General features: G+C 45.1%; 1 protein-coding gene across 2 annotated transcripts in view; it reads left to right on the top strand.

Moving 5' to 3' along the window:
• Positions 1–18,655, top strand: part of CYTH3 (cytohesin 3) — a 96,976-nt gene that overhangs the window by 19,307 nt on the left and 59,014 nt on the right. Inside the window, exon 1 of one of the 2 annotated variants that reach the window (XM_084763448.1) lies at positions 7,231–7,304. The exons of the other annotated variant lie outside the window; for it this stretch is intronic. The gene's annotated coding sequence lies outside the window, so the exon portion shown is untranslated. Of the gene's footprint in view, positions 1–7,230; positions 7,305–18,655 lie in introns of those variants that run through there. 2 annotated transcript variants of the gene reach the window in all.

Genomic DNA, 18,655 nt, shown 5'->3' with positions numbered 1-18,655 from the left:
TTTTGAGACAGGATATGGATATGTAGATTAGGCCAGACTTGAACTCTCATAGAATCCCCTGCCTCTGCCTCCAGGGATTAATAAAGGTGCATGCCAGTACACACACATCCAAGACATAGGATGACTTTATTTGTCAATTATGCTGTAATTTAAGTGGAAAGAGACACCCACAAGGAAGGACCCTTTTGCAGAGGGTTAAGCTGTGAGAAGGAATAACTTTGCTAAGGCCACTTTTGATGCCATTTTCAAGACCTATAGCAACCTGACACCCGACCTCTGGAAAGAAACTGTGTTCACCAAGTCTCCTTATCAGGAATTCACTGATCATCTTGTGAAAACCCACACCAGAGTGTCTGTTCAGAGGACCCAGGCTCCAGCTGTGGCTACCACATAAGGATTTTTACAAGAAAAATAAAGTGGATTAATTCTGTTAAAAAAAAGAAAGAAAGAAAGAAAAAAAAAAAAAAGAAAAAAAAAAAAGAAAAGAAATGGGAAGCCTGCAAACAGGTCGAACAGAAGGAGGGGTATTTTTTTGAGATAGTTCTTTTGTAGCCAAGATGGGCTTTGAACTAATCCTCCTGCCTCCACCTCCTGGGTGTTGGGTTGACAAGCTTGTGCCACTATGATGGTGTGAGACTGGGGATTTAGAAGGAGCAGGAAAGGCTCATGGCAGCTCCTTGCAAGGCTGTGCTTGGGCAAGGGCGGCAAATGCGGGATTGTTTCATGCATAAGCTGGATCAGAAGGCCATCTGGAAGCCACTGTGCCAGAATGCTCCCCACGCCCTTCCCTCTGCTCATCCCCTTTCCTCTTTGTTAAGGGCACAGTTGATAGATACTTATTCCTAGGCAAACATTTCTCTATAAAAATGGAATTCCCTGTCTGGAGGAAAATTGGAACTCTCTGGGCATATCTTGACAACCCAAATAAAGTTGTTTATTTTTATTTTTGCTTTCTGAGGGCTTCTGAGCCTGTCAGCTCTTTATTCGACCCTTTACCATGAAGGAATGCTGTGGCTAGGCTTGGCTTGTGAGCCCAAAAGTTAATGTACCTTCTCACTCATCATGCAAACTCAAGAGGGAAATCTCCTGAGAGAAAACACTTAACTACAACACTGAAGGATGCCACATAGTTAATTCCATCTCACTTTTAAATGTGTGCAGACAGCAAGGATATCCAGATGGGTGGAAAAACCCAGCAGCATGAGAGAGAATTTAATGCAAAATATTTTTAGAAAGAATAGCTGGTCCAAAAGGAAGAGAATTGAGAGGATGGAAGAACACTTTTTAAAAAAATGCTAATTGCAACTTGCAAGGAATAAGTGACTAGGTACTAGAATTCCTCTAACTTCCTGTCTTCCTTCCTCGTGAATCAGCAGCTTCACGAGGATAGAAGTGATTGAGGGGGAAAAAGTGAAAAGCTGAATCATAATAGGTGGGATTAGCGTGAAGAAATACCAGGGCCTGACTCATTCACTGTGTTTCCTTAGCATTCAGTGCAGGGCTGCAAGAAACAATGTAAACCGTGATATGGGTTCTGCTAATTTGGGAAGTAGGAAAAAGGGCTGGATGATGGATCCCAAGTGACTCCGGGCAGCCAGGGGTGGATTTGTTCCTGCACAGCAATTAGTTTCAGGAGCCGCTGGACTAGGAGGCCAGAGGACGCATGTGGGCTCCATATGCTCCGAGCTACTAAGGCGCTTGTCTTCACACTGCAGCCTAGAGCAGTGGACAGTATGCCAGCCACCTGGAGTGGAAACCAGGTCACAGTTAGGTACAGACATCAGGGTCCAGAATCGACAGGGGCCGGGGGGCCTTATCCAAGGAGACCCAGACACACAGGGTGCCTAAGGGATGAAGCTGGACTACCCCAGGAGTGCGTCAGTGCTCCAGTGTACACAGCCCCTCCTGCTTACATCGAAGAGGTAGAAAAGTAAAGCAAAGCCAGCTCTCTGTGAATTCATGGCCAGCCTGGTCTACAAAGCGAGTCCAGGATAGCCAAGGCTACACAGAGAAACCCTGTCTTGAAAAACAAACAGACAAAACTCCACCCCACCCCAACCCCCCAAAAAGTACAAAGTAAAACAAAACAAATCCCACCAAACTTGGCAGTGTTACAAGCAGGGCCAGGCACTCTGTTTGGGGGGAAACTTGGGCATGGAAACCAATTGTTAAATAATAATAGAAAGAAACAGTCTGCTGCCAAAGCAAAATAAAGTGGGATGTAGATTTTGAGGTATGATTATGAAAAAATGAACTATAGGAACTTGAGGAAAATTTTAGCTAAAATGTAGAAATAGCTGAGTGCAGTGGCGCATGTCTATAATCCCAGCACTTGGGAAGGGAGAGGCAGACAGATCTCTGTGAGTTCAAGGCCAGCCTGGTCTACAGAGAGTCCAGGACAGCCAAGGCTACACAGAGAAACCCTGTTTTGAAAAAAAGAAAAAAGTACTTTCTATTGGTTGAGAGTGCTTGTGGTTCTTGCAAGGTTCCTAGCACCTTCTTCTCATGGATCACACCTGCCGGTAACTCCAGCTCCATGGGCTCCAGTGCCCACTTCTGGCCTCTGTGGACCCCTGCACACATTTGGCACAGACATACCTGTCTGTGTTTATGTACATACACATTTTAAAAATATTTTTTTTAAAGATGAAAAAGGCCATATATAGGTCAAGTTGAAAACTTTTGATTGAGATACAGAATTATGAAGTGAAATGAATAAGCCAAGAGAAAGAAAATAATATTATTAAATGCATTTGCAGAATTTTAAACTCTGCTCGGATCTAGGAGGAAGAAAATTTGCCATGTGGGAAGTTAAATTAGTGCTGTGATCTAAATAAGTATTGTTCCCGAGAAGATACCAAAACAAAACAAACAGTAATCAGAGGTACAATGGAAAAGTATCTTTGAGTTGAAAGAAAAACACCAGATGCTTTTGTATATTCAATGGGCTTAGTCTGCGTTAGTTAAAATTAGTGGAAGGAAATACATATCCTGGTGAAAAATTTAAGTTTCAAGGATAAAGTACTCTAGAACAGCCCAAGTAAAGCAAATGTGTGAGTTACTTTGGACTGGGACGTCAGGATGCACTTTGATTTGCTACCGCATTGTTGGATGGAATAAGGCTGAGAGCTTTGAGGGGGTAAAGATTGTGTTCAAGAATCAATCACCCGGGGCTGGAGAGATGGCTCAGAGGTTAAGAGCACTGTCTGCCCTTCCAGAGGTCCTGAGTTCAATTCCCAGCAACCACATGATGGCTCACAACCGTCTATAATGAAATCTGGTGCCCTCTTCTGATGTGCAGGTGTACATGCAGACAGAGCACAGCATACATAACACCAAACAAACAAATAAACAAATCTTTTAAAAAGCCCAATCACCCTAATTGTTAATTAGTGAAGAAAACAGAAAGGAGTGCTCTGAAAAATGCAGAGAAGGTAGAGCTAGCTGAGTGGGGAGATAGCTTGGTCCGTGAAGTACTTGCTGAGTTTGGATCCCCAGCACTGATGCAGAAAGCCAAGAGTGGAGGCATCCATCAGGAGCCCAGTGCCAGGATAGAGAGAAGCCCGGGAGCTCACTGGCTAGCCAGTGAGTCTGTGAGAGAGCCTGTCTCAGAAGGAAGACGGAAGCACGGGAACAGTGCACTCTGCATTGACCTCTGGCATCGGGAGGCACGCATAAAGGGTGGGGCTAGCGTGTGGGCTTCAGTGGGAGTTTGCCCGCCCATGGACTGAAGAGTTCTAGGCTGTGTCCTTTCTGTTCAAGAATGGGGGAGGGGTCTTCCCTGCAATCTTCCTGATGCTATCTGTGAGTTTTACTGTAAAAAGAAACAGCTTTTTCATAGATTCTGACACTCAGCTAAAAGACTTACTTGGTGTGCCTGGAATCCAGCTTCCACTTGTATCCAGCCTTTAAGGTCAGCCTGGACAGTGAGTAAGAGTCTGTCTGTCTTATTAGTGGCAAAAAGTTGGAATAACTTAAATGACAAAGTTTTTCTCATTTAAGTTTTATTGCTATTAAAAACACAAAACCAAAATAATGTCATTGAAATTTAAAGATAAATTTGTCTCATTATAAGCTTAATCATTAGAGTGAATTCAGTGAGAAGATAAAACAATATAGAGGGTATCCTGTGCCGGCAGATGCGCTGTGAATTCATGTCTTTGTCTGTGAAGATGAGTGGTCAGCATCAGGCGCCTTTCTCTGTTGCTTTCCACCTTTTTGAGACAGGGTCTTGCTGAACCTGGAGCTCTTTGACTAGACAGACTGGCTAGGGGTGTACCTGTTTATGATTCCCTTCTCTGTCCCCCACTCTGCACTGGGGGCAATGGAGGTGTGTGGCTGCCCAGTGCTGGAGATCTAAACATGGGTCATGTTTGCCCAGGAAGCGCTTTTCCTGGTGAGGTTATCTCCCCAGCCCTGTTTTAGGAAGTCTTTAAGCAGGTGCCCTTTTGTGCAGGTTGTTAATGGGAGACATGGAACATATTTCTTTAAAAATTGTATAATCTATGACCCACCCCAAAATTCTCATGAGATCTTTTGTTTGTTTGTTTGTTTGTTTGTTTGTTCGTTTTTTGAGACAGGGTAGGGTGAGATCTTTTTAATAGACCTTTATGAATATCTTGGTGCTATGTGTAGTTTCAAGTGTCTCCTAGAAGTCTTGGAACATTCTTGAAGCTAAGCAGGGACTTTTGCACCCTGCCCACTACTCTCCCCTAGTGTTAACGCCCTGTGCCGTAGCAGTTATGTGATGAAGTTCATCTGTTAGTCACTTGCTAGTTGCTTTGACAGAAGTAAGGAAGACAGGAGTTATTCTACCTTGCAGCTTGAGGACTTTCAGTCTGTAGCCACTTGGCCTAGTGCTTTGGGCTCATGGTGAGACAGGAACATCATGATAGAGTAGCACTGGTGGAGGAAGGCGGCTCACTTCATGGGAGCCGTGCCTTTCAGCATCCTACTTCTTCTGGGCAGGCCCTGACATGGACTGTGAGTCTGTTGATAAAGGTAGAACCCTCATGATTCATTCACTTCTCAAAAGCCTGTCACCTGACAACTAGGCCCTTAACACACAAGGGCACACTGTTCATTGGATTCAAACTGTAGCCATGTGGAAATCCACTGGCACATCTGCTGTTGCCCAAGGCCCATGGTATGTATTGGATTTCACCTTAGTGGTATGTATTTGTCACATCTGAAAGTGTACAGCATGCACTTTTTCATTAGAGTGCACAGAGCAGTTGCACTGAAGGTCTCCGTTTCCTACGCTTTCCTCCCTGCATCCCCACTCCTGTCTTTGGTGCTGGGAGTGAAACCTAAAATCTACACTGCTCTGAGAGATATCCTGGCCTACAGGATTTAAAATGTTTTTTATTTTTGCACAGCACCCTTCTCTGTGTGTATAGGTTATTTCCATTCCACCACACATTGCATTCCTTTACCAGGCACCCGCCCTAGTGCACTTTACTAAACACGCCGCTTTTCTGGTCTTGTCTGAGCTTCTTTTGTGTATTAGCAGTCACTTCTTCAATCTGACCATCTTTCCCTCCCCTGCTTTCTTTTTCGAGACAGGGTTTCTTAGTGCAGCCTTGGCTGTCTTGGACTCACTTTGTAGACCAGGCTGGCCTGGAACTCACAGAGATCCACCTGCCTCTGCCTTTGCCTCCCATGTGCTGAGATTACAGCTGTGCGCCACCATGCCCTGCTCAGAGTTATTCCTTTTGACTACAAAGGATGCAATTCCATAGATACCAAGTTTCATGATGCTTAAAATTTTTATATGGAACCCAGATGTGATGGGAAGCAATGAGGGAGACAGAGGCAGGCTGATCTCTGTGAGTTCGAGGCCAGCCTGGTCTACAAATCGAGTCTAGGACAGCCAAGGCTACACAGAGAAACCTTATTGGGGTATGTCTGTGTGTGTGTGAATGGCTGGGCATGGTGGTGCACATCTGTAATCCTAGCACTTGAGAGGCAGAGGCAGGCTGATCTCTGTGAGTTCCAGGCCAGCCTGGTCTGCAAATCGAGTCTAGGACAGTCAAGACTATACAGAGAAACCCTATCCCCCCCAAAAGACATGTACTTAAAAAGCAATTAATTAAAAAAGAACACATTGTGCTTAGAATATTAATAGTTAATTTGTGTCCTGGTTGCTATAGTTGGTTTCCTGGGTTTGAATGACAACCATTTATAAGGGTGCTTGATAAAATATAACAGTTGCCTCAGATAGTTATGTTTTCTTTTATAAATTAGAATGTTTGCACAGAGCCAGTTCCACTAATTGTACATTTCAGGCAAATTGGTGTGCAGGCCCTGTTCTAGCAACAGAGGGCAAAGGCTTCGGTGAGCATCATGGAATTCTTTTTCTTTTTTGTGTTTTGCCCCGCTTGGCTTCTTTGGAAATGAGATGAATTTGAGACTTCCAGGAGGAAGTGAAGACACATAAGTAACCCATTGCCATGAGTTGAGACCCATGTAATTAACAGTGATTCTTATGGGTATAAGCACATCATACTTGTGTGTGAAGGCCAGGTGTGCTGTGCTTCCCCCTGTCAGTCTCTACCTTTTTATTTTTTATTTTTTTGAGACAGGGTCTCTCACTAGACCTGGAACATTCTAGTTGGCTTGGCTAGTTGGCCAGTGAGTTCCAGGGATCTTACTGTTTCTACCTCTCGATGCTGGTATTATATAGATGTGACTTTTGGGATGTGCATGTACATCTGCACGCTATAAGAGGGCCCTGGATCTCATTATAGATGGTTGTGAGCCACCATGTGGTTGCTGGGAATTGAATTTTTGAACCTTACCTCAGCCTTCTAAATAGCTGGGACTATGGGTGTGTTCCACCTTGTCTAGTCCAGAATTTGTCTGTTGAAATCGTAGCAGCATTTCTCCTACTGGATAAACAGCTTGGTGGTTAAGAGCACTTGCTGCTTTAGTAGAAGGACTAGGTTTGGTTCCCAGCACCCACATGGCATCTCACAACCATCTGTAACTCAGGTCCAGGAGACTAGATGCCCTCTTCTGGCGTCCATGGACACCAGGCATGCACATAAATACACGCAGGCAAAACACTCACATACATAAAACATCTTTTAAAAAATCCTAGTCCCCAAGGTTGGGAGTTAGGGGTCTTTGATGGTGATTAGGTCATGAATGGGGATTAGTGCCCTCACAAAAGAGACCCCAGAGAGTTGCTTGCATCTTCCACCCCGTGAGGCCACAGCGAAAAGATGGCCACCTTGAGAGCAGCCCTCACCAGACACTGAATTCCTTCTAGACACCGGTCGTGGACTCCAACCTCCAGAACTGTGAGACACATACTTCTGTAGTTTCTAAGCAGCTTGGCCTAAGGCATCTTATTAGAGCAGTCCAGACAGGCAGAAGTGTAAGGCTGGAGAAAGGGCAAGGGCATGAAACGGGTACAAACTGCAGCTGCAGAAACTATGCTTAAGGTGCAGTCGGCAGGATTCCGTGGTCTTCACTCTGGTGAAAGCTGGGGCGTGTCTAACGTGGCGGAAGGTAGACGCTTGAGTTGAGAACAGGGGAGAAACAGACTGTAGAGGATAAGGGAGCAAATGCCTCTGCCAGCACCTTGGTGTCTGTATGGCTTTTCCTTGTGTATTTTGTAGTTGAAGATTGTTAGTGCTCAGGTGAGAGGCATGGAGGGTGAGGGTAACCAGGAGAGATTTTAGAAGGAGGAATGTGGATGACTGGAGAGCAAAGTTTTGCCAGAGTAATAGTTAGGGTACTGGGGGAAAAGAAGACCTCTGGGGGAAAAGGGACCCGAGAAGTCGGCGGGAGGGCGGGAGGGTGGTTGTGGCTGCGCAGAGTGGCAGAGGACTGCAGGGAGGTGCGATGTTGAGAGGGCCACACACCGAGGCCGGCACTCGAATGCTGATGTCTGTGCCCACTGTAGTTCTTGGCTGCAAATAACAGACGATGATGTCAGTTAATTTAAGTATGTGAGGAAGTCACTGGAAGGATGTGGGGGAAGTTCCAGAGCCTACAGGCAGTCTGGAAAGCATACCCAGAAAATTAACCAGAGGTAAGGGAAGTGGCCGTTAGAGCTAGAACCAGCTGTAACCAGGCCGCCTGGTCTGGGCTGTAGCTGCCAGCACAGGGTCCTGGTTGTTGCTGGTGCTGGCAAAAGTTTTCTAAGTTACTTGTTGCTGGTTGTTTAGTTTTTGGAGTCTTTTTATCCGAGCTTGGGCACACATATTGGTCAGCCTAATAATAGGAGGGCTCAGAAGCCGTCGCACAGATCTTTTCCTGTGATGGCAGCTTGCCCATCATGATGGACATTGTGATCCATCTGTCACTGTGGTCTTGAGAATTTTCACAGGAGCAGAGAAGTGGCAGCTGAGGTGAATAGTTGGAGGGTAGGACATGGGAACACTAGGTAGGATCCTTCTGAGCTCTTGTTGCAGACCTAAGTAAAGCTAGCAGTGGGCTCGAAGTTTGGTCAGTTTTATGAACTGTGTGTGTGTGTGTGTGTGTGTGTGTGTGTGGGTATACACTCATTCATGTTGAGGGATGTGAGGACCAGAGGTTAATCTCCTGTGTTACTCCACATTATCTACTTTGTCTTTTTTGTTTTTGTTTTTTTTTAAATAGGATGCTTTCATCAAGACTTAAGCTGCTAATTTGGCTCGACTTGCTTATCAGCAAGCCCAGGGGTTGGCCTGTTTCCACTTCTCCAGAACCAAGTTTACAAGCACATGTCACCAGCATGCTCCTCCCCGACTCTTACCTGGTGCTGGGTGTCCTGCTTGTGGTATAAGCACTTTACTGACTGAGCCAGCCCTCCAGCCCTAATAGGTACCTTCTGTAGGTCTATCCACGGCCAGACGGCCACTTGTCTCCTGGTTTATTTCAGTAATAACCAGATTGTGAATTTGCCTGGAATGGCATTAAGGGTAGTGTTTATCAGAAAATCCAAACGTGTCTCCAGGGTGATGAGCTGGTGCCTGGGACGTGTTTGGCGAATGTCTTTAGTGAGGTGAGTGTCCCAGGCCAGTATTAAGCCCCTCCCTAGTGTGAGCAGTTTTCTAGTTCTTCATGGGCCCCATTCTTGGGAGATAACTTTCTGATCATGTTAATTTCTAGTAGTCTCTTGTCTGTGTCAGGGTTATCTTTATGCTGGTGTGTCCCAAATCCCTTTTTGTTTAGCAGTTGCTATTTAAAAGAGTGTAAGAATGCATTGCCAAGAAAAAAAAAATTGCATTGCCTGCAGGAGTTTACTTGTACCGTGTACATGCAGGAGCCTTCAGAGGTCAGAAGAGGGCATCAGATGCCCTGGAACTGAAGTTAAAGGTAGTTGTGAGCTTCCATGTGGACATGCAGATCTTTTTTATTTAAACAGGTATTCTTTCAAAGATCATGTCAGTCCCCCAAGGCACAGGATTTTCTCTAAGTCTGGTTGTTATAAGGTAGGATGTACATTGGAATCTTGGTTGTTTTTTGTTATTGTTTTTTGTTTTGAGACATAGTCTTATAGATTAGGCTGTCCTTGAACTCTCTAGCCCCCTGCCTCCAGCTTCTGAGTGCTGGGATTATAGGCATTTACTGTCACAGTTGCTTCATTTTTATTTTTGACTAGTTCTGTCTCTGACATTTGCATTAGTCATCTGGCATTCTTCATTCACCTCAAGTTCCCCTTTCTTCCTTCTGGAACAGTTGTAGGTTAGCTTTAAGGACCTGTGGCTCTTGATGAGTTTGCAGTTGAAGGATGTTATGGTGTTTAATGTGGCTATAAGTAGTAGCGATAAAAATGGCAGAGGTATTGTTTTCCACTTGAACTGTGACCTCACTTGTAGTTCTTACTACAGTTTTTGAGATGGTTGCTCTTTTTGTATGATTTTTCTTAGATGTTTCTCTTCTTCCAGATATTAACGACCCCCATTTAGTGAGCCAGTGAGATCATTGGGGATTCTAGGGAGGTGTGAGTGACACATAGGCAGCTTCATCACCTAAAGCTCCACTCTGATACGAATGAACATGTAGGCAGTTGGCAGGCCACAGAGTGTCTCCTTAGCAGTTGTTACAGTTTGTACAATAATCTTGGGGAAGTACTTTGTGAATCTTGTAGGGTTCAGGAGCGTCCTGATAGTTGTGAGTTTTGTTTATTTCCTAAATAAGCTTTGTAAATTCCCGAGTCTTAGTGTGCTCCCCTCCAGTAGGCAGCGGTTTGGTTAGGAGGAATAGCTGTAAGAATATAAACCCCGGTCATTAGATGAGGAAACTGGGACTCAACCAGATTACATACCCTGTGTGAATAACCTTCATGACACTGCTAAGCAGGTGGAGTTGAGCCGGGGGTCTGGGACTGCTGCTTCCCAGGCCTTGCCTTGACAAGCAAGCCGGCTCTCTGAGCCAAAGCACAGCTGCTAGTAGTGAAATACCACATCTTTAGAAGGCTGAAGAGGCCTATTTTTAAAATGAGAAGCAGATTTTTACCACCTTTTGGGCACTTAAAAGCAGCAGGACTGCTTTCCTTTCCCTAGCTGTAGCTGAATAGCCAATGGGAGAAACAAGTCAGTAGGGCACTGGGCCTCCCCAGCCAACTCGAGTATAACTGTTTCCTCCTTGGATTTCCCTCTACACTTCATTTGGCTAGCTTGAGTTTTACCTTCTGTTCTACTATTTCAGACTGTCACTGGACAGCTGTTAAACATCTGTTACTTTGCTCAGAGAACTTGCAGTTGTTTGTGTCTCTACAGTGGCTCCCTGTATCCTGTTTGTGTGCACTCAGTGCTTTCAGAACGAAGCAGTTGCAAAGGGCTTTATGTCCTTTTGTCACTGAAACCTCTAACTCATGAGCCACCGATAAAAATGTCTAACAAAATTAGACTCTTTGTCCCCTTAGATAAATGGAGGGAAAGGAAGATAAGCCAAGGGGAAGAGGAAGCCCCCTATAAAAAGGGGCAATTTTTACATTCTTAGAAATGAGGCGCAGAGTGCCTGAGTTGAGGGAATCCTTTTGTGGAGGAAAGTGTGGGAGGGCGCTCAGCTGGAGGAGGCAGCCTGGATTTCCAGAAGCTAAATGTTAAAGTTGAGCATTGGTTTGGTTGTAGATAAGTTCCTTTGCCTCCACTTTTCAGTTTAAACAGTTCTTCTTCTTTTTTTAAATAAGGTCATTTTAGGGGGGAGTTTCTCTGCTCCCAGCCTAGCTCTCTCAATGTGGCCTGACCCTGAATCCTACCCTCCCACACAAATCAAGAATTTGATCCTTAGCTCACAAAGGCTTTTCTTTCTAGCTCCTCTCCCCTAGTGCCCTCCCTAACCCCCCAACCTCCACAGTTGGAGCTGAGTACTCAGCAGAGCATGCTGAGTGTGTCCTTCTGTTCCATGGTCATGGAAGAGCAGCCAGCACAGTCTTGTCTTCATGAATGCACTGCACATGTATGAGCTACTAAACCTCTGCAGACAGGGCTTCTCTTTGTAGCCCTGGCTGTCCTGGAACTCACTCTGTAGACCAGGCTGGCCTCTGCTTCCTGAGTGCTGGCCACTACACCCGGCCTGTGATCTATTCTTTTTAACATGCCTTTAACACTGGAAAGGAATCAGCACTAGTTTCAGATAGTTGATAGGATAAAGAATCAGGAAGATAACTTCTGGGTTGGGGTGTGGTTCAGTGCTAGAATGTTTGCTTAATGTGTATATGCCTCTAGTTCAGCCACACCCTGAAAAATGCTTCTTAGACTATTTTTTTCCCTCTGTGTAGTCTTGGCTGTCCTGGACTCACTTTGTAGACCAGGCTGGCCTCGAACTCACAGCGATCCGCCTGCCTCTGCCTCTTGAGTGCTGGGGTTAAATGCTGCCACACTGGGTATTGCTGATTAATAAAAATTAGTTACTGTAGGTGTGTGTGTTATGGAGGAGTTCCCACATGTCAGTGCACAGTGGACAGCTCTGGGTTGTTTGAGGCAGGGTTTTCTGTTGTTATGCTTCCTACTGGGGCCAGCTGTCCCTGGCATTACCCAGCCTCTGCCTCCCATCTAATATAGGCTGTTGGGATTACAGATTCGCATCTCTGTGTCGGGCTTTTATGTGGTCTCTGGGGATCCAAACTCAGGTTGCCAGGGTTATGTGGCAAGCTCCTTTAACCTGCTAAGCAACCCCTGAGGCCCAGGATTATTGAAATCTTAATTCTGGGAATGTTTCTCTTTGGATTCCTAAACCAAAGTCCTCTCATGGTTGAGAAGCTTGTTGCAAATCTTCTGTGTGGATCCAGGACACAGAGCCTCCTCTTTTTGGTTCTGACTTGAGTGAGAATGAAACATTCCCACTGACTCCAGGCTTCAAACTCTAGAATATGAACGTCTGCAGTCTGCTGCATGTGTCTCCTGGAATCTTTCCTCAGTATGTTCCTTTTTTCTTTTTTTTTAAAAAATAGCATTTCTGAGCTGTGAATGATTTTTCTGTAAAAAGCCTCTTCTGCCACTTTGTGTGTAGAAAAGAGGGAGAGCCCACCCATGTGCCAGCCCTGCCCTCTCCAGCAAGACCCTGCAATTCACACTGCCAACCTTTCTGGTCACTTCCTGCTCCATAGGAACTCTGGGGTTCTGACCACCTGTGAGATGTTGCAATAGTAGCTTTCCTTTGAGGCCTGATGGAAAGCAACGGTTTGGAGCAAAGTGTTGAGACATGACCACAGGGTCCTTGAGGACTTTGCCCTGGAGTGGCTGGAGCATCCTTGCAGAGTTTTCAGCCTAGACAACTCACTTTACCTTTTCCCCTGGGTTGTGAGATGAAAACCAGATGGGCCACGCCCCTCTTTGCCCCCTGTGTCCTAAAATAGCACTCTCCTACCCCCACCCCAGCATTAAATTCCTCAAGTGTTCTACCTTCTCAGTGTTTGTGAGTGGGAAATGGAATGCCAGATGTTCTGCAGCTGTATCCAGTTTGTCTCGAAGGGAGTTATGATTCAGGCTTTCCTGGCAAGATGGGAGGAAGCATCTCCGAGGCTCTTTAAGGCAATTTACTGGGAAGCATCGATTGTGCCTGTGTGTGGAGGTGTGATGGGTGCAGGGAGACTCTTCGGTCTGTGTGGAGACTGCTCAGATTTTTCTGTTTAAGAAACTGGTGGGCTGTTCTTTCAGAGGACCCGGGGCTTGCTTCCCCACATCCACATGGTAGCTCACAACTGCCTGTGACTCCAGCTTTCGGGGACCCAACACCCTTTTCTGACCTCAGGCAAAACACCCGTGCACATAAAATAAACTAAAAATAAGTAGAAAGAAGGCGGGGAGGGCTGAAAGATGGCTCAATGGGTACAAGCACTTCCTGCCAAGCCTTATGACCTTGAGTTCAACACCCGCATGGTGGGAGGAGAGTACTGATTGCCGTTAGTTGTCCTCTGACCTCCATATGGATGCACATGCATACATTCACCAGGTGGGGGCGGGGAGCCAGTCACAGGTACATTATGCATATACGCACTTTCTCTAACATTCTATTCTTTCTCCTTCTCTCTCATATAGTCTGCCCGAGGTATGTTTTGTTAGACTTAGTGACTTACTTTGTTAGGCATATGTCAAAAGACACTGATTAGGAAACATATAAGACCGATTTCCTCTTTGTTTAAAGGCAAAACCTTTTTTGTTGTTTATTTTTCGAGACAGAGTCTCTCTGTGTAGCCCTGGCTGTCTTGTACTCACTTTGTAGAGCAGGCTGGCCTTGAACTCATAGAGATCTGCCTCCCTCTGCCTCCTGAGTGCTGGGATATTAAAAAAAAATTTTGTCTGATAATCTGCATTTTGTGTGTGTGTGAACTTCATCAGTCTTTATTCCATAGTTGCTCTTTGTAGGCAGAGCAATATCTGCAGCACTTAGTTGGGTATGTGGTAGAGAATGTGTTCTTTCTGACCGTTACGACAGACTGTACTGGCTTGATAGCCAGCTTCGCAGGTGCTCGGTTCCCTGTATCCAGTGCTGCACCGTCCAGTTTTCCTGACGTTGGAATGCACAGAATGTGAAAATGAAACAGGTACAGAGGACAGAGATTAAACTAGGGATTCCAAAACAGAAAGACCAACTCCACATCTGGATTTATTTTGTTTTATGCCTGTGGGTGTGCTGCCTGCATCTATGAATAAAAGAGTACGCAGGCCCTTTGTGTGTTTGCTGGCTTGTGTTCCATGTGTCGTATGACTGTACCATATGTGTGCCTGGTGCCTGAAGAGCCCAGAAGAGGGTATTGGATCCTCAGAGCGGTGGTTACAGATGGTTATGTGCTTCCATGTGCTGGGACTTAAACTCTGGAAGAGTAGCCAGTGCTCTGAACTGTTAAACCGTGGCTCCAGCCCTTAAGAGCCTGTACTTTAAACCAGGCTGGCCTTGAACTTACAGTGATCTACCTGTCTCTGCCTCCTGAGTGAACTGAGGTACATTTTACATACTATAACATTTACTGTTTTGATTGCACAGTTTAATGACAGTTGCTACCTAGTTTAGCTTTTAAAAACTTTGTTTTTGTTTTGTTTTGTTTTGTTTTTTGAGACAAGGTTTCTCTGTTTAATAGCCCCAGCTATCTTGGAACTCTTTGTAGACCAGGCTGGCCTTGAACTCAGAGATCTGCCTGCCTTTGCCTCCTGAGTGTAAAAAAATTTTATATCCTCAAAAAATTCCTTACTACTGTTTGTGGTAAGTTCCCCGCCAGTCCTCTTTGACATAGCATTATGTTGTAGCGTGTGTTGGTGGATTCTCTTTCTACTTGAGTAGAAAGGCTATACAACAACTCTTCAAAAAAGATGTATTATTTTAAAAGTTGTGCATGCGCTGGGCGTGGTGGCGCATGTCTTTAATCCCAGCACTTGGGAGGCAGAGGCAGGGGGATCGCTGTGAGTTCGAGGCCAGCCTAGTCTACAAAGCAAGTCCAGGACAGCCAAGGCTAACACAAGAAACCCTATCTCGAAAAACAAAACAAAACAAAAATTGTGCATGCGTGCACGAGTGTGCATATGTGAGTACAAGTGCCTGAGGAGGTTAGAGGAGAGCATCAGACCCTGGAGCTGGAGTGATGGAGTAGTTGGGGTGGGAGGGGGTGGTGAGATGCCTGACGTGGGTGCTAGGAAGCAAATTTGGGTCTTCTGGGAAAGCAACACACATTCTTAGCTGTTGAGTGTAGGCTCAGTTTTCTTAACACTTATATTTTATTATGAACTTACTAACCGAGCATACCTCACTTATAACCCAAGTAACCTAAACAAGAGAAAAAGGAGATTAAAGAACACAAGATTGAAACCTTCTGGGTATCAGTTCCCAGGAATGATTCTCCTGGTGTAGTCAGAAGGATTTCTTATGCTAGAACCTGGAGCAGCCAGAGCCCAGAGCCCCAAACCTTCCCAGAGCCCCAAACCTTCCTTTGAGCGGTTCTCTCTAGGAGTGATGAACATCCAAACAATCCCAAGTCTCCAAACACCTCCTGTTTTTGGCTCACATTTACATCGCCTCTCAGAATCTGTTCAAGGATGTTTTTCAGCTGGTAACAACCAAGCTCCCCCACAAGATGGTTCGATTTGTAAGGGGATAAACATCACCTGCTCTCTCACAAGTCTGTTCCTCATCCCACACTTAGGATCTAAACAAAAAACATGTTTATTTCTCCTTCAGTTGAGCCATCCCTCCAGCCCCCTGCCACAATTGTTATAGTGGATGTTTTCATTGTTTCCATCTTTGGCTCTTGTGGTCCTTCTGTGAACATTGCTTAAAATGTTTGTTCTCAGGTATATATAGAGAAACAAAATTGATGGGTGTTTAGCTATATAGTGCTTAACTTTCTGAAGAGGCCAACAAACTTTCCCACAGTGACTAGTTCATTTTATATTGCCACTAGTAAATGTAGGACAATTAATTTCTTTTATTTAAAAAATATTATTTTTATTTTAAGGTTTATTTATTTATGTATATGAGTGCTCTATTTGCATGTATGCCTGCATGATAGAAGAGGGCAGAGCCTGTTTTAGGTGGTTCTGAGCCACCATATGGTTGCTGGGAGTTGAACTCAGGACCTCTGGAAGAACAGACCGTGCTCTTAATCACTGAGCCATCTCTCCAGCCCCAACAGTTAGTTTCTTTACATTCTTGCCAACACTTTTTTTGTTTTAAAAATATTACAGCCATTCTCATGCCTATGAAATGGAATGTTGTTGTGGTTTTGATTTGCATTTCTCTATGACTAACAATACTCAGCCTCTTTTCATGTGTTTGTTGGCATTTCTACATACTAATTTTTAAAACTTAATTTTATTTTATGTGTATGAGTGTTTTGACTGCTGCCTGCTTGCGTACCATGTGCGTGCCTAATGCTTTTGAAAGTCAGAAGAGAGTGTCCAATCTCCTGGAACTTGGGTTCGAGATGATTGTGAGCCACTTCGTGGATGCTGGAAACTGAACCCGGGTCCTCTGCAGTAGTAGTAGTGCTCCTAACCACTGAGCTGTTCCTTTAGACACCGCTTGCCCTCTGCCAGTTGTTTTCATATGGGCTCAGTGTGCAGCTCAGGTTGGAGCTGGAGTTCTAGAAATGTGTTGTGTGCCTTTTATTGCTCTGCTTTTGCTGTCATACGTAATAATGCTCTGACAGAGCCAAGGTCGTGAGGACTTAACCTCCACCTTTCTTCCAGGGGTTTTGCTCTTACACTGAGCTTAAATAACCCATTTCAATTGAACTTTGGAATATTATATGAGGGGTAGAAGTATAACCTGATCTTTTTCATGTTGATACTCCATTATCCTAGCATAGCTTATTGAAGAGACTATTGAGTAAATTCCTTTTATTGAAAATAGATCCCTCCTCACATAATATATCCCGATTACTGTTTCCCCTTCCTCTATTCCTCTCTCCCAGTATTTGCCCACTTCTCCTTTCATCCAGATTCCTCATTAGAAAACAAACAGCAGCTAGGTGGTGGTGGTGCACACCTTTAATCCTAGCGCTTGGGAAACAGAGACAGGTGGATCTGTATAATTTCAAGGCCAGCCTGGTCTACAGAGCAAGTTCCAGGACAGCCATGGCTACATAGTGAAACCCTGTCTTGAAACCAAAAGAAAAAAAGAAAGAAAGAAAGAAAGAAAGAAAAGAAAGAAAGAAACAAACAGGTTTCTAAGAGATAGTAATAAAGACAAAACCCAACGGGTTGAAGTTGAACAAGACAAACAAACAGAAAGAGCCCAAGGCAAGGAGAAGAATCAGAGGCCACTTGTTTACACATTCATAAGTCCCATAAAAACACTAAACGAGAAGCCATAATGTATACACAGAGGACCTGGTGCAGACCCACGCAGGCCCTATGTGTGCTGCCTCGGTCCCTGTGAGTTCACGAGCTTTCATCATGTTGATTTAGAGGCCTTGCTTTCTTGTGCCCTCCATCTCCTCTGGCTCTTACACTCTTCCTCCTGCCTCTTCTTCTGAGGGGAGGAATAGAGACATCCTATTTGGGGCTGAACGTTCCAAGGTGTCTCTCACTTTCTGTGTGATGTCCATCTAGGTGTGGGTCTCTGTGTTCCTATCTGCTGCAGGAGGAAGCTTCCCTGATGATGGCTGAGCAAGGCACTAATCTATGAGTATAGCAGAATGTCATTAGGACATTAGGAGTCATTTTAGTGTCATTCTCTTGTTGTTTGTTTTTGGAACAGTAGTAGTTGGTTTTACCCTAGGTCCCCGGCCTAACTAATCACTGGGTTTTGGTCACCCAACCACTGTCCGCTATGGGTTCCCTGTTGTGGAGTGTGGGCCTTAAGATAAATCAGATATTGGTTGGTTGCTCCTGCAATCTTTGTGCCACAAGCTTTGTTGCCCTAGCGTATCTTGCAGGCAGTATACTGTTGTTGGAAGGGCTATAGACTCTAAATGGCTTCTCTACCTCAGCTAGTTCCCAAATAATCGAGACAGAGGCCTTTTGGTTTTATAAAAGCTTTAAGGCACCGTGGCTGCGCAGGGGTCAGTCCTCTAAGCCATTTTGCTATTTCCCAGCTGCACACCCCAAGTTACTTACCACAGTTGTTCTTCCAGGACTGCTTCTGCTCTGTGAGGCCAGTCCTCATGGCCGTGTGCTCATGGCCTGGACTGCCCCACAGGGACTTCTTTCCTCTCCCTCTTCTGCTCAGCCCCTCTCCTCCTCCTCTTGGTCTGTTCCTCTCAGACCCCACGCCTGGAACCTAAGCTCAGCCTACTTCTCTCCTGTCCAGTCACAGGCCTCAGCAAATGTATTAACCACTTAACTTTGAATTAGGCAGAGCAAAGTTTACACATGAGAGAATGCACTCCTCTGAGCAGTGGCAACCAGATCTTGGGGGCCAGTAATTAGCATTAGAATACATAGCAGCAGACCAGTCCTCAAAGGGTTTGTTCCTGGCTTACTGTTTATATTTCTCTTTCGCTGATGTGCAGAGTACATCAAAGACATAGACATAGGGCGAAGGCTCCATGTAGGAACCAGCTCAACTTCTCCATGTTCATTGAGCTGTCTTCAGCAATGCGGCCTTGCTGTCAGTTTGTGGAAAGCAACATATAGTCTTGGTAACAGCCTCGGTTGTTTGGGCATTCCCATGGGATCCCTTTGGCCAACAATTCAATTAGATTTAACCCAATCCCTGTATGGGAAGCTTCATTTGGTGACAAGAAATGGCCAGTTGGGACTCTGTGTCCTCTGTTATTTGA

This window comes from Acomys minous, assembly GCF_964271855.1.
Source record: "Acomys minous genome assembly, chromosome: 16".
Classification (NCBI taxonomy): Eukaryota; Metazoa; Chordata; class Mammalia; order Rodentia; family Muridae; genus Acomys; species Acomys minous.
This window is presented reverse-complemented; position numbering and strand designations above follow the sequence as displayed.